Source organism: Mustela erminea, chromosome 7 (assembly GCF_009829155.1).
Source record: "Mustela erminea isolate mMusErm1 chromosome 7, mMusErm1.Pri, whole genome shotgun sequence".
In the NCBI taxonomy this organism is placed as follows: Eukaryota; Metazoa; Chordata; class Mammalia; order Carnivora; family Mustelidae; genus Mustela; species Mustela erminea.
The window spans coordinates 69,391,638-69,407,695 of NC_045620.1; positions in this window are offsets into that span (position 1 = coordinate 69,391,638).

The window sequence follows — 16,058 nt, forward strand, 5'->3', positions numbered from 1 at the left end:
AATGTCCTTGGGGACAACAACCCTTTATACTTTTTTTTTATCAGGCTATACCTCCAAAACCCTTCCCAGATAACCAATTTTTCTCTTTCCCACGTCTATACCCTCCCTTTTACTAGCTTATCTTTCTAGAATACCTCCTCTCCCCCACACCTCATGGACTAACAGTCCTGTCATTTCTCAAAGCTTAATGTAAATTTCACGTCCTTTGAGAAGCCATTATCCAGAATCAATTGAACATCATTTTTTCTGGACCTTGAATTCCTAAGGTACTACTCATTATGTTATCTAACTTTTTTGATACAAGGTTTGCACGTGTCAGTATTATTTCTTGAGCTGGGTTAGAAACTCCCTGAGGGCAGGGACCATATCTTCTTTACTAAGTGAATCCCAACTCTTCCAGAGTACTAGGAGCATCATAGAAATGTAGTTGAAATGAACTTTTGGAAAACTCAAGGAAGGGAGGAAGATGTGTTTAGGAAAGCAGCATTGGGGGATCATTACTTTTCGTCAAAAACAAAAGAAAAAAATACGCTCTTTAAATCACGGTAGCAGTTCTTAGTGCTGCTCCATTCCTTACAAGAGCCTAATCTGAATATCTGTCATGACAAGAACTTTCACATGCTTCTGTGGGACCATCAGACAGGGAGAGGACTGGGGTGGAGAGGTTGTGCTGGGTGGGCCAGGCACAGGGCAAAGCTAGAAACCTGTAGTTTCCAAGACCTGGCAATGCATGTTTGGCATCTCTCATGAGTGTCAGCGCAAGGGGGGCACAGTTTGATTTTTCATATTTTACTTTTTTTTTTCTTTTGCCAGAAAAAAGGAGGAAATCCTTGAATATTTTGGGAGACATTTGTCAGTTTTTAGTTAAGACCAACCATTTGGTTTCGAAGTAACAACAGAGAAGTTTCTCTTTTTCATCTCCCTCATCCTTCCCAGCTATTCTGAGAGATTTAGTGCTGAAGAATTAGGTTTGACCCTCTTTTTAAAAAGCCCAGTATACAGTCAATCAAAGCATGTCATTTTCCCCTACCAGAGCCCTACTTAGGCAGTGGAGCCATCTACTTTTTCAGTGGATGTTTGACATTTATCAGAATCCTGTGTTAATGCAATTGAGCTTTCCACCTGCTATCAGTGACTTTTAACACATCCCAGACCTATTTTTTTGAGGGAGGTGTAAATTATGTGGGGGAGAATTAAATTTATGCAAAGAGAGATCTGGTCTTTTCTCTGCTCCTGGGAAGTGATGTCTAAACCCTTGGAATTTCCAGAATGATAGGAGAGTCTGCTATTCATGTTGAACCCCTAATTTGTGCTGAGAAGATGACTCAGGGTAGAGGCTTTTGGCCATACCAGAAAGACCAAACGAGTGATTAGGTTTGGAGATTAGAGGCAGATAACTTCAGTTTGACCTCCAAGGAAGAGAGTGGGGCTAGAAATTGAGTGCAACCAAGAGGATAATGATCCAATCAATCATGCCTATATAATGAAACTTCAATTAAAAACTCTGGACACTGAAGCTTGGATGAATTTCCCTGCTTGGCAATACTCTGTGTGAATTTGCATAAATCAGTGACAGCCCTGAGGATGACAGGAAACTTCCCATATCTCATTCTCTGTTTTTCTTCCTTTAGTGGGTTCTAATCTATATTCTTTTGCTCTAATAAAGCTGCAATCTTAAGTACAGCACTTTCCTGAGTTCTGTGATTCATTCCAGCAAATTATCAAACCTGAGAGTGATTGTAGGAATCCCTTGAATTTGTAGTCAACTGGTATGAAGTGAAGGTGGCCTTGGGGGGTCTCCAAACTGGTGACTATAGTCTGAAATGAGAGCAGTCTTACGAGGACTCTATCCTTAGACTACGTGGTTTATTTCACTCATAGTAGTCTATCAAGAAACAGAAAATAAAAGGGTAACAGGAAGAACAATAGAAAACAAAAATATTTATGTCAAAAATGAAACCCAGGTGATTGAAAAAAAAAAAAGGCTTTTTTGAATCCTATTTCTTTTAAAACAAAGTTGGGGGAAGACAGGAAGTTATTGTTCTTGGTTTCTCTGTTGCATGTTAAAGCCTACAAGTTTTAAAAGAGTGCCCTTACTTTTCTAGGAAAGGGAAGTAGTCCCCACCCTCTAGGTGGGTCAGAGACATGGATGTCCTTCAGTGTGTGAAAGTGGGGTGATAATGAAGCAAATCCACATCTCTTCTCACAATGGAGCCAATCCAGCTTCTCTTTTTTTGCAAGAGAAATACTGGAAATACTGTAGGCATCACAGGATTGGCCTCTTTAAGGGAACTGGGAATACCCAAGGAGAGAGGGAAAACTGGTCATTAAAAGAGAAGTGGGGTGGTGAGAGATGAGTAGGGCAAACCTGTTTCTTGGAGTTGTCTGCTTTGTCTCTGCCCTGTCAGCTTTTGGATGACCTCTTCCTCCTCCTATTCTTCTTGTCCTTCCTGGAGACAGGCTTCCTAACTCTTTGCTCCTCCTTACCTTCTCATCATCCAAGCACTCTAATTCTCCATTTGCTGATGCTCTGTCATGGTGGAACCATTGACAGGGATATTTCCATGTTCACAGGGACAAGTCTTAAACCTAGAGATCAAGCATGGAGGGTAGAATTTCATATCTTGGTTGACCTTAAGTTATAGATTCAGAAGCCTATGAACTTGCTCTGTAGAAGTTTCCTACCCAAGCAGACATCCAGGCCACTCACTCTGATACTGCCTTTCAGTGATGCCCTCAGGTTGAGGAAGGAGGGCTGTTATTCCCCTTTGTGTTAACCTTTCAAAGGAAAAGTACTTTTGCTAGTTGTATGAGGGTGTCACATGAAAACTCCTCAGGAACTTAAATTTAGGAAGTTAGTAAGTGGTTGATGAATCACCTAGGTTTACCTTGGTTCTTACTAGCACATTTTCGAGGTGGTCTTAGAGAGTGTGACCTTGAGTAAGTTCTTCAGGGAAGATAGCCTTCAGGTTCTTCAGGGAAGGAGCCAAGACAAGACAAGATATTCAAGGGAAGGTGGCTGGAGGCCACAGCTATCTAAATTAAGAGTGGGAGAGGACGGGGCAGGACAGATGGAAACCAGGTTTTGAGCAGCAGTTTCTCTTAAGTGAACACACCGAAGGGTCTGTGTTTTGCTGTAAACAACTGTGGAGTCTTAAGCAAATCACTTCTCTTCTCTAGGTTTCACTTGATTTTTGGATAGAGAAAGGATGTTGAATTTTATGTTCTTTAAAGACCCTTTACATTCTAACAATGTTGTAATTTTTAGCCTAGGGATGAGGTTAGGAATAAGAGAGATGGCAGCCAAAGAATGAAAGATTTGCATGGGCTCAGGCTACTTGGAAGCATAAGTATGCTGTTGTGACCTGGACATTTTATTTGGAGACTTTCTGCTTTGGGGACACAAGGAGAGGAGCTTTATCCCAGAATCTCAGATCTCTTGCCTTTTGGTAATGAAGCCTGTAGAGGAGGCAGAAAGTGAGAGTGCAAGCAATTGGTGAGGGGCAAAAAACACCCTAAGCCAGTCCTCAGGTTTCCTCCTCATTCTATTGCTGCTACACAGATGATTTCACCTGTTAAAGGGTGAGAAGATTGGGATTTTTGTTCTTTATTATTTTTAAGAGTGCTTATTATGACAGCAATTTCTAGCCAGTAATTCCATGTCCAAGGTGGGTCCTCTAAAAATCTGGGAACAAGATAATCTTTATCTATCTTCTGTGTTCTCTTATCTCCTCTTGCACTCAAAAGAGAGGCGTGCCTGGGTAGCTCAGTGGGTTAAGCCTCTGCTTTCAGCTCAGGTCGTGATCTCAGGGTCCTGGGATCGAGCCTGCATTGGGTTCTCTGCTTCACCCCTGCCCCCCGCCTCTCTGTCTGCTGCTCTGCCTACTTGTGGATCTCTCTCTCTCACTGTCAAATGAGTAAAAAAAAATAATAAAAAAAAAAGTTACAAGTGTCCTTTTACTGTCTTCTTAGTAGTGGAGCCAAGACAAGACAAGATATTCAAGCAGATCTTATGAGTGTAACTGGAGCACAGCTAACTCTATATGCAGGATAGTAGCACAGTGCTCCTTCAATCTGATATCCTTTTCAAGTGTTGTGTTTGAAAGCAGAAAGCCTTGTGATAGTAGAGCATAGCCTTTCTTTGATCCCTGAGTAATTCAGCCACTAACTCAGATACTCATTCAACAGATCAAAAGTTTGGTAATTAACTGGTTTCACTATCCTTGGAAGATCTGACCCTCAGCGATATCTCCCCATCCTTCCAGCCCAAGCAGTTTATCAATCAATATGCTTTCTCATTGAGAGGAACTTGAGAAAATATAGTCTCCTCTTTGTTGCATTTTAGCTCCTTCTAGAGGGGCATTTCTGGCAGTCACCCAACTGACTCGATCTCTACCACATGCTGAGGGTCAAGAACTACTGTAGAGAGAGCAGTGTGAAACTAGATAATATATCTCTCTGAGCTCAAGCTATTCCTCTCCCATTCCCCTATCTTGGGGGATGTTTAGGAAAAGACCCAGCCTGGCATCCTTCATTCCCAGTTCCTGGTGTCCTTTCATAGGGAGGGAACCATCTTTATACATACTACCCAGTGATGCCTATCCAGGTATCTAGACCCTTATGTCTAATGTTTTCAGCTCTTGTTTTTTCTTCTTAGAGGACTAGCCTGTACACCTAGTACTGGAAACCAACAATGATCTTTCATGAGACCATGTCTAGTTCCAGGGGTGGTCTTTATTCTTGTTGGTCTTTATAGAATAACCGTAAGAGAACGTATAGAATAACCCCAGTAGTCATATCACATTAACGGGAAAGGGAGGCTTTTATCCCATTCATCTTTCTCCCTTGGTTGCCTTGAGTTTTACGTTCAAGATGCCTGCACTGCCGCTGTTAAAAATCTCTTTCTTGTTCTTCTCCACTCATATATGAACCCAGATGCTTTCTTCAATAAGCTGCCCATTAGGAAAGAACTGATAAGATGAATCATCAGAAGCTGCTCCTGGCTGAAAACAGCTCAATGGGTAATTCAACTTTCGAGGAATAGCGCTTTCAACCCAAATGAGCCAAGCTCTAAAGGTGGACTTCTGTCATTGTTGCACTGAGAAGATATTTTGGGTCAAGAAAGACCTCCCTGTTCTCCTTTAATTCCAAAGAGAAGTAACAGCTTTTTTCGGTTATGCCTTCATGATGCCTGTCGCATGATGCTTGGCTGGTTGCTTGGGCTGTTCTGTGACAGTGAGAAGAGGATTAGAAGAACATTCCTGCTTTGAAGCTTCACGTTCCCCCAGTATCGAGCTTCTTATAGCATGTGGCAGGGGGAACAGTAGGCGGGGGGTGGGCTGTCGTTTGTGAGGAGGTATTCAGAGCCCCAGAGTGAGCATGACAGTTCTTGGGGCAAAAATACGTTCTTGAATATTTGGGGGAAAATTGTCATGGAAGTGCCTATTGAAACATTAATTTATATTTTGTTTTTGAGGCAGTTGAAGCATTGAAGGAATGAGAACTCTTTGTATTTTTTTCTGAATTTGCAGAAGGATATGGTGTTCCCTCTTTACAGTGGCAGGTTGATGATTATCTATTTTCTAGGCTTTTAAAAAACCCCTAAACTCTGGAATTATGCTGAGTATATGTGTATATATGTGGGAGTGGAGGGCTGTGGAGAAGAGTGGAAGTGTCAAGAGAAGGGAGATTCCCAAAAGTCTGGGAAGGGATGGGGGTCAAGGAGGGGCCTGGTTGGGAGCTGACAAGATTGCAGAAGGGAGGCTAGGTCTTAGGTGCTGGGTACACAGCTCCAGCCTCTGCAAAAATCCCATTGTCCAACCTGAAGTTTAGCAGAAAAGATACGGAGTTTCCTTATTCTCTAAGGACGATGCACAGTTGAACGATGAGTGCATCAGTGGTGACCATTGTGAGCCATGGATCAGAGGTCCTTCCCCAAATATTCTGTCCTGAACACCCTGTGACTTTGCCAAGACCCTTGAGGAGTAGAAGTGGGTATAGTTATAGTAGTGAATGAGACAATTTCCTGCCCATCTGGCCGGAGGAAGGAAGAGGCCTATGATAATTTTAATTTGTTTTACAGAGAAAAATTCTGATATTTGTTAAAAAATTGGTATATTAGGTACCTATTGCTGTGTAATAAATTACTCCAAACTCAAGCATCTTAGAACAACAAACTCAATGTTTAGCTAGGTGTTTCTGGCTCAGAATCTTTTTCAAGGCTGCAGTCAAGGTGTCAGCTGGGGTCAGTCATCTCAGGGCTCGACTCAGAATGCTTCTGAGTGCATTCACATGGCTGTTGGCAGGCTGTGGGTCTTCTCCAGGTTGTTGCTGGATATGTCATTTCCTTGCCTGTGGACCCTTCCGGAGGACTCCTACTCATAACCAGAAACCCTGAGAGCATGATTCCCTCAGTGCAAAGGGAGAGAGAAAATGAGTGAGTGAGAGAGAGAAGGGAAAATAAAAGGTAAGACAAGGCAGGGGAGAGAAAGAATGCACTGGGATTTTTGCAGAGTCACCCCTCTTTTGTTTGTTTTGATCTCTCTTTTATGGTGGAGATTTCTCTATGATGGCTTTCCATTTTATTTAAGAGGAAAGTGCTAAAGAGATGATTGGAAGATGTGCATGAGGAAAGGGAAGTTGTACCAAGTGATGGGTAATCCCATGGGAATTTAGCTATTTCACTGGATGACCCCCAAGTGTCACCATCTGTAGTTCTTTGTTCTTGGGCAGGTCAGTTTCTGCAGAGTAATCCTCTGTGTTTTCTGCCTGGAGGTATGTATACAATTGGCTGTCAGAGTTCTAGAAGGGGTAGGGTTGTGTCTTGACCATTTGGGGATGCCAATTTCCACTTGACCCCCTTTTTTGGGGTAGAGGGTTTTTTTTTTGTTTTTTGTTGTTTACTTTTTTCACTTAGCACATTTACTGAGGTGTAGTGAGCATAGCCCCTGGCATTTAGTGCACTTGCTCACCCCATCCTCTGCTGGGCAAGGCTTTCTCTTTTTCTGCCGTGGGGGAGGAGTCCTTAGAGGGCCGGGGTGACTCCATCTGTTTTTCTGAGGTCTGCATACCAACTCTTGCCTATTAGTTTAGGTTTCAGCTTTTCTGGTCTGCTAAATCATTTGCCACTGCCCATCTACTTTTTCCAGCATCCACATTTAAGTATTGTCATCAACTTAAAGGGATTGAAAAGTGAAGAAAAATGCACATGTACAATCTGTCATATTTAACCAGAAGCCCTATCAGTTGTACTTTACCAACATTAACATCATCAGTTCTTACAACTCAGGTGTGGGGACTTTGAACTGTTTGGGGGCAAGGGGTGAGGAATAAAGGATATATGTGTATGTGTGCCTGTTTATGTCTCTGTGTATGTGCAAGGCTATGTATGAGACAGTGTACGTCTGTGTGTGTGTGTGCGTGTGTATGTGGTGAAGTCTTAGAATATAGATAAAGTTCAATGACGTAGAGTTCAGAGCCGACGGCAAGAAAGAATTCTTGAGACGTCTTTGGTACAAAATGATGGTTTATTAAAGCATGAGCACAGGACCTGTGGGCAGAAAGAGCTGCTGTGGGGGGGAGGGTGTGAGGAATGGTCCATTATATACTTGTAAATTGGGAGAGGGTCAGGGATGGCGTAAGTCTCTAAGGAATTTTGGAAGCAAGATTTCCAGGACCTTGAGGGGCTAGCTATTGTTGGGGAAAAGGTTGTTCATTACCAGTAATAAAACTTTTGTCATGAGACTCTTTAGATGTATATCAGTGGGCCATATGCTTGGGAATGATTGTCAACACTATCTTGGAAGGATTAGAGATAAAGTTTCCAAAGGAATTGTTAAAGTAGACTTACAGGATCCTGGTTGGGGGTAGGGGTCGTCAGGCTAGGATTGCCCTTTGCCCTTAGCAAAGCCTTAAGGTAGAGGCAGTTGAGTCCCTAGATGAATGTCACTCTGCCTGTTTTAAGGGCTTGTCAGTGGGTAAGGAAATTTAATAATTTTTGTTCTGCCTCTATTTCCCACATCATATGTGTGTGTTGGTTAAAGTGAAAATAAGTATGTTAGCTAAGGAACTAAATGGGCCTGGAGTGGAGAGTATGAGGAATTGGGAGCGTAGGGAGAAGGACAGGGAAGAGGAAGGAGGCAGACCCACAAGTTTTGGAGTAATTGTCTACCTCAGTGGAGTAGTTCCTTCCTATTCTTGACCTGCCCATCGGGTTGTCTCTAAACCAGAAACCCTGAGAGCATGCCAAATGCGAGACTTAACTTTGGTTTCCTCCCCAGCACCTTTTAAATCTCTCTGTTCTTCACTCAGTTATTTTGGACTTCCCTAGAGCTCTCTGGTTGCCCAAATTTCTTGTTTGCTTTTACGTTCCACGTGGTGCTCTCTGCTGCTACCCCTTTCTTGCACAGATTCTGAAGATACGAAATGTCTCCTTCTTTACATGCATTTTGGTATCTCATCTAATTTCTAGACCACTTTAGAAGGCAGGTCTTGTTTTTCCTATGTGATAGATGAAGAAACCAATACTTCGAGAGATGCGGTCTCTTTCCCCAAGTTATACATGTAGCAAGAACTATGATTTGAATTTAGCTGTTTCATTTAAAGGTCATACTTTAACCAATACATTGTACTGCCTCAGTGTATTAAATTGCATGAATATTCATTCTTAATTCTGGATGAAAAATTTTGTATATAATGAGGACGCATTAAAATTAATTTGAGGGGTGCCTGGATGTCTCAGTTGGTTAAGTGTCCAACTCTTAGTTTTTGCTCAAGTCATGATGTCATGGGTGGTGCAGTCAAGCCCCATGTCAGGCTCTGTGGGGAGTCTGCTTGAAGATTCTCTCCCTCTGACCCTTCCCCCATCATGCAGGTTCATGTACTCTCTTGAAAAAAAAAATCTAAAATTAATTTGAAAAGCACATTGGCATTTGATTGTATAAAGTATAATATAGATCCTTGCTGAGGTAAGACTACAGCTCTTAAGAAAAAAGGCGTAGTCTCTGCTTTCAAAGAATTTACCTCTGAAATAATGCTACTTCACAATGTCAGTGTCCTGGCATTGGGGAAGGCAAGACTTTGACTCCTGATATGTGAAAAATCTAGGTTTGAAAAATAGCTGGGTGAGAATGAGCCGAACATTTTCTGGCTTCACAGGTATAAGAATCAAGATGAGTAATGGAGAAAAAGGGTTTATTAAAACCTCATGACATAAATAAAGCAGGTATCATTATCTGTATGTTAAACATAGGGAAAATGAGGGCTGTGATGCTAAGAGGCTTGTCCAAGGTCATATAGCTCAATATTTAGTCTTCTGAAGGTCAACCCAGAGCTTTCCACTTTCTCACTTTTCAGTCCTGTGTGTTTTTCTAAGATGTCACAGCACTCTTATTGAGTAGGTAGGGTAGTTAATATTTCCACTTTATTGATGGAAAAACTATGACATGAAGAGCTACATTCAAGGATACTTTTAATAAATGCTATTTTAAGATGAATGTGAATGAAGCCCCTAATTTCTGAGCACTTTGAATTTATAAGGTGGAAGGAAGGGTATAAAGGTTTAGGGAGGAAAACCCAACATTAATTAAGCTTCTCCTCTCTGGCCAGAAAGCCAGAGACTGTAGCAGGGGTCACATATGATGTTGTCTTATCCTCCAACTAGTATTGAGATGTTGGTATTTTTATCTTCATTGTCCAGATGAAGCTCAGAGAAGCTATGAAACTTTCCAGTTGTCATATATGTCATTCAGCTAGGATTAAATGGGACTATTTCCTATAACACGTGATGAAGCTGATATTTGACCTCAGGTCTATATAATTTTAAAGCCCACATGAGTATATGTTATTAATATTTTCCTCAGTGTCTGCAGCCAATCCTGTATATTTCTGTAGCTTCTTAGGACTGAAACCAAAGATAATCTTTTCTACAAGTACATCACAGAGATTCCTCTAACTTAAAGAACAGACTCATGTCTTTTTCTCCCTGTTTTGGGAGAAGGATAAATTATGTGTTTAAGGACATGTTTCTTCAGTGGCTACTTTAATAAAAGCTCTTTTTTCCCTTGCTTCTGAGTCCATAGACAATATTTTTAATTGTCCTGTTTCTTTTCCCCTGAATTATAAGAGCCATGCTATGAAAGTTATAAATGTTAAAAATTTTATTATTTGCTAAAATCTCTGCTTCAGAGTATATTCTGTTGGTTTGGATTTACACAAAAGTATTATAAATAAAAGATTCAAATAGAAAATGTGCTTGATATGGAAATTCAATAGTTAAGAGGCTCACAAAACTTGCCAGATGTTTGTGTGAGAAGCTAGCAGCTCAGATGGGTAAGTATTTATTGCTTCCTATAGGGTAATACAAGCTGCTGGGGAGCCATGAAGTAAAAAAAGAGACCCTTGTCTGTGCTGGGAAGAGAGCATAGTGGCACTGACTACATAATTAGGGAAAGAACGAAATGTGAGGCTACACCAACCTGCAGCTCTCCTGTTTCAAAATAGCTTTTTATTCTAAGGATAATGACTTTTTTCTTTTGCTTATGGTGCTATTTCCCCCCCCCACCCAGGGAGTTCAAACTTTGTGTTTAGAGGGTGACCTCTGGGGACATTTACTGGACAAGAACTTTAGAGTATGTGAATTTCAGGCCCATTTCTGGAGGCACGTACTGGCTGTAACCACAGATGAGCTGAACGAGTTGGCCACGTACAGCCAAGCTCAGTTTAAGCCACACAGCTGCCTCAGGACTAGGAGCTCTGTGAGATCCAAGTGGAAATTAGTTTTGCTCCCTTCTCATACTTCACAAAGCCATCCAACACATTCTTTATCTTATCGTATTAGAAGCACTTTCAGCGGCTCATTTTTTTGTAGGGCTCATTTTCTTTTTTTCTCTTCATTCCTCCCTCCCTCCCTTCCTTTCTTTCTTCCTTCCTTCCCTCCCTCCCACCTTCTCTCAATCTCTTTCTCTTTCTTTTTTCCTTCCTGCCCCCTCCCTTCCTTCCTCCCTTCCCTCCCTTCCCTTCCTTCATTTCCCTTCCTTCCCTTCCCTGTCCTTCCTTCCTTCCTTCTTCCCTCCCTCTTTCCTTTCTTTCTCTCCTCCTTAAAAAAAAAAAATATATATATATATATATGTATATATATGTGTATGTGTATATATATATGTATACAGATATATATGTATGTATACACACATATATACATATATACATGTATATGTATACGTATATACATGTATATATGTGTATACAGATGTATATGTATATGGGTATACATATACATATATAACTGTATACATTGTATATGTATACCCATATACATATGTATACGTAGGGGTATACATATACATATATATATTTGGGGCACCTGGGTGGCACAGTCAGTTAAGTGTCTGACTCTTGGCTTCAGCTTAGGTTATGATCTCAGGGTCCTGGGCATCAGACTCCATGCTCAGCTCAGAGTCTGATTGAGATTCTCTCTCCCTCTCCCTCTGTCCCTGCTGCCTTCTCTCTCTCTTTCTCAAATAAATAAATAAATCTTTAAAAAATATACATTTTCATTGTTCTAAGATTTCTTTCTAATTGTGCTGAAACAACAACTAGTTCTAGATTTTCCTAAGGGTTTTTGTGTCTTATTTTTTTAAAACACACCAGGCATGTTTTAACATATGGGCACTGATTGATACTGTGTCTAGGAATTGGTTTGGCACTGTAAGAAATAGTAAAGAAGTGAAATAGTCGCCTGTATTAGAGTGACACTCCAACAAGAGGGGAAAGCAAGGAATAAATACAATGGGAACCCATGCCTGCAATTAGCAGGTACTCAAAAGTGTTTGTTGGTTGTCTAATTTCGGGAAGACAATGTTCCAGAGGCCTGAAATAGACAGGAAGAGACTCAGGAAGGAGGCAGGATTTAAGTCACCAAATATTCACATGCCCAAAGGCATTTAAATAGATAAGAGGGACGTCCTTACTACCAAGGGGGAACCTTATACAAAATGAAGAGGTGAGGAGTGACTTGATTCATAGGGGGCAAGTGAGATCTATCTGAATCAATTAGAGAGAGTCATCTTGGGGAAAAATGAGGAATGATTCTATAACATGCATACATTCCTCTTCTCTCCCTATAAATCACCCTGTTCCTTATTAGTCATTGTTATGTCCTATCTGTTGGCACCCCTGGGCTTCAGAAAACTCCCTGCTGGGCTTCATCTATCCTGTATGTGGCAGGGTCAGAGACCTACTTGTATAGGAAAGTAACAATATATAAATAGAAGAAGTGTCTTTGGATCCTATAGAGTATGTGTATGTGCTAATGAAGAGAGGAAGTGTTGAGTCCCTAAACCCCGCACCAAACATTGGATAGCTATTTCCCTGGTGTGAATTTCTTCCTTGCAGAATCTTGTATTGTATTTCAAAATTATGCAAAGAGGTTTTTAGCAGCATAACAGGAATGCTTAGTTATCCCTTTATTGGGGAGTAAATTAGATGGTTATAAAGTTAAATAAAACCTAGAAAATTCCTACTGCGTTTTCTTAAAATCCTTTGTCAAAACAAATAGCCTTGAAATGAACATAAAAATTTAAATGGCATTGAGTTTAATGAAACAACATGAGCCTAATGAAGTTGGAGTGCTGTGAGAGTACTGGGAAAGCAGGGCTGCTTTTATCTTATTGGAATGTTTACGTCCTTGCCTGTCTCCTAATCACAGAGTGGTAACGTCATCTGGAGAAAATGCTTTAGGAAAGATTGCAAATAAAAAACAGAAATGATACAGCCTCAGGTTAACATTGCAGAGTCCCCCAAGGAGTCAGACCATATCAGTTATCTAGGATAGAGGACACTGGTCTGGAAGACAGTTCCAATCTTACCTTTGGGTATGTAAATATCTAGTGCCATTGATAAAGGGTCTCTTTGACTGTTCTTAGGACAACACCTCAAATTCCGACCTGTCAGAAATCAAAGTCTTTATAATTCTCTTGGACCAGCTTTCTATCCATTGTTCCTTATTTCTGCAAATGAGCCTTTATTCTTCCAGGCATCCAGGCCTGGGGATTTGAGTCATCCTTGGCTCTTTCCTCTCTCCTCCCATATCCCAAACTTACTTATAAGTTCTTATCTCAGTGCCTCCAGAACGCCTTTCATCTGTTCCATGGCTGCAGTCACCAGTTCAACTCATTTCCTCGCTCTTCATCCCTCATCTCTCCGACTTTAGGATCACCAACTTTTGCCTCATCCTGCCCCAGAGGGTCAATTAATCATCCTAAACCCAATGTCACTGTGTCATTCACCTGAGCACTGCCCACAGCATAATCTTGATAGTCAGGCCCTTTCTCAGCTTCATCTCTTGACATTGCCTTAGATGGACATGGGACCGGTACTACCACTTGACTAGCCTTCCTCGTATTCTACTTGAAAGTGGCTTGTTCGTGCCTTCGCCATGCCTTTGCTTACTTGTTCCCCTATTTAGGATGCTGCTTTTCATCCTCACTACTTAAACTATTTCTTGCAAGGTAATGGCTTGTAACTTTTCAGTCATCTCTTTGAGAATCTGTTGAAGGCCATCCTTTATACCAGAAAAGTGCATAGCCAAAGAGTTCATTGGCCTCTGAAGCTCCATTCATGTAGCCCTTAAGAGAACATCAATCTTAGATTAAGAATCATTGCTTAAGGTCAAGCTGAAATCCCCAATCCTCCATCAAGCTGTAGTAAGTCACTCTGGCTTATGATAATGCCTCTATTCCTTCTTTTCTCACCTGAATGCTACTGACATTGGTGTCTCTTCCATTCATTTGGTACTTACTAAAGACCATTGTGTATTTTTTTTTTCTATGCACATGCTCTATTTCCCCACATAAACTGAAGCTCTTTGAAGGTAAGATCCTGACACATGTCTTAGAATTGTATGTGTATGTTGCTTTGATTGGTCCTGCTGGTTGCTGTGGAGCATATTCTAAAGAGATCTCTGAGGTCCAGTGAGTCACTTAGAACCTGATGACTCTTGATGGCATCTTGATCTCTGAGTGAGTTACTGGAATGGTTTCCAGAATGACCCTGCTTCTAAAATTCTTGATCTAGAAGAAGTGAAGAAAAGTGGCTATGTTTTATGTCTAAGTATATTTTGGGATGAATTGGTACAAGGTGTTAACAAATTGTAAAGATGATGAGTACATCTGCGTATACTCTGGTCTACTATCCAAGCTCCTTCTTCTTTGACATTATGTCCCTCAGTATCCCTCTCCTAACCTGAGTCTGTACCCAGGAAACATTACTATGAATTTTTTAGACCTTAGTTTAATGGCAGCCTCTTTATTCTTTATTCCAAGATTATTTAAAGTCTTATTTCTAATTATTACATGAAGAACTTAGTTTTTTAGTAAAGATAGTCCATGCATTAGATAATTTGAAAGGAATTTAGGGGGGCAATGGCTCAAACCTGAAATAACACTATGTAATTGAACATCTATACCATCCTTTTCACCACCCCCCAATACACACACACACACACACACACACACACACACACACACACGCATGGCTGGAACTGGCTTTTGTATGATGGATATATACAGTCTTGATAGCACTAAGCATTAATTGAGGAAACCTGCATTTTCCAAGTTCCCCAAATAATCTGAGCTACAAAGGCTTGACCACACTCATTATGTTCTCCAGGAAAGAAGTCATATGGAATGGTAGGGAAGAAGTGACAAGAAGTTGGATGAGCAACATGTTATAGGTTCAAGATTAAGAGCTGGTGCAGGACTATCAGCTGTTAAGTGTGTCTGAGCTACGAAGTGCAATAGCAGTGAAGGCCATATATCTGTTAAAGGCACATAAGAGTAGTGCCCTCAAACTAGTCGAGGCGACAGAGCTCCTGGACAAACTGGTGCTCTTTACTTATATCACATTCTTTATGGAGCACCATAAAATGTTGATATATTTTACCCCAGCAGACAAACAAGGAACACGTTGCTGGCAGAAACCAAACCTGTATTATATGTATGTAATAAAATCTTACTCTCAAAAGCACCATTCCACCAGTACAAAATGAAGCACAGACTTCAGTGGGGAGGAGAGGGAAGATGACTTCTGTTTGCTGGCACACAGAGAGAATGTCTTCAGAGAACCGGTGTGCCTGCAACCTTCCCAGAGCAGTGACTCTGAGTAGAAAGTGTGTTGATGACGTCAGTGGCCATGACCATTTGAGGGTGAAGGGCCCTTTCTTGAGTTTTGTAAAACTCCATAAGCCTCTTAGTTCTGATTCAATCAAGGAAAGAAGGGGGTCTTCTAAGTAACTGCAGTTAGAGTTTCCTCTCAGCAGGAGGATGTGAACAAGATTTAATTTGATATAGAACCATTAAAAAGTGATGTTTCTAATACTCAATTTGCCACTGAGCAATTCCTATCGTTATAGGATTTTGGTTTTCATTTCTCAGTGGGTACTAGTCATTCTCAACAATGCCTTCATGAAGTCTTAAGTTTAAGAATTCCTTCCATCACTGTGTTGGAATCTGGCTTAGGTGTATACTGTATTGTTAAACTTCTAGTGATCATATAGACTGACCTCTGTCTGGATATGCTAACTAGCACATGGGAATAGGCCCCAGAGGCTAGAAAATGATGAAGAAACACTTATGTCCATTTTTCCCATGAATTGAGGAAAAGCCATTAGAGATCAAGGTGAGGTTTAACTCCTCGCACTAAGGTCAAGACCCATAAAAATAGAGCAGTGCTTCTCAAACTTTCATGTGCTTTTGGATCACCCCAAGAACTTGTTAAAAATGCAGATTCTGACTCAGTAGGCCTGGGATGGTGCTGGAGAGCTGGTATTTCCCAGGTGGTGAGGTGCCCTGAGTTCATAGACCACACTTTGGGTAGAATTTGTCTTAATTTCTGTTCCATCTCTTTCTCAAACTTGCCCTTTGGAAGTTATTTAATCTTAAAAAGTTATTTGACCTGTCTAGATCTTAGCTCCCTTAATGGTCAAAGAAGAGAATTGGCTTTAACATTTTTGAGATGGACATTTTTACATTTGGCATGCATTGCCTCTTCCTAACAACTTCGTA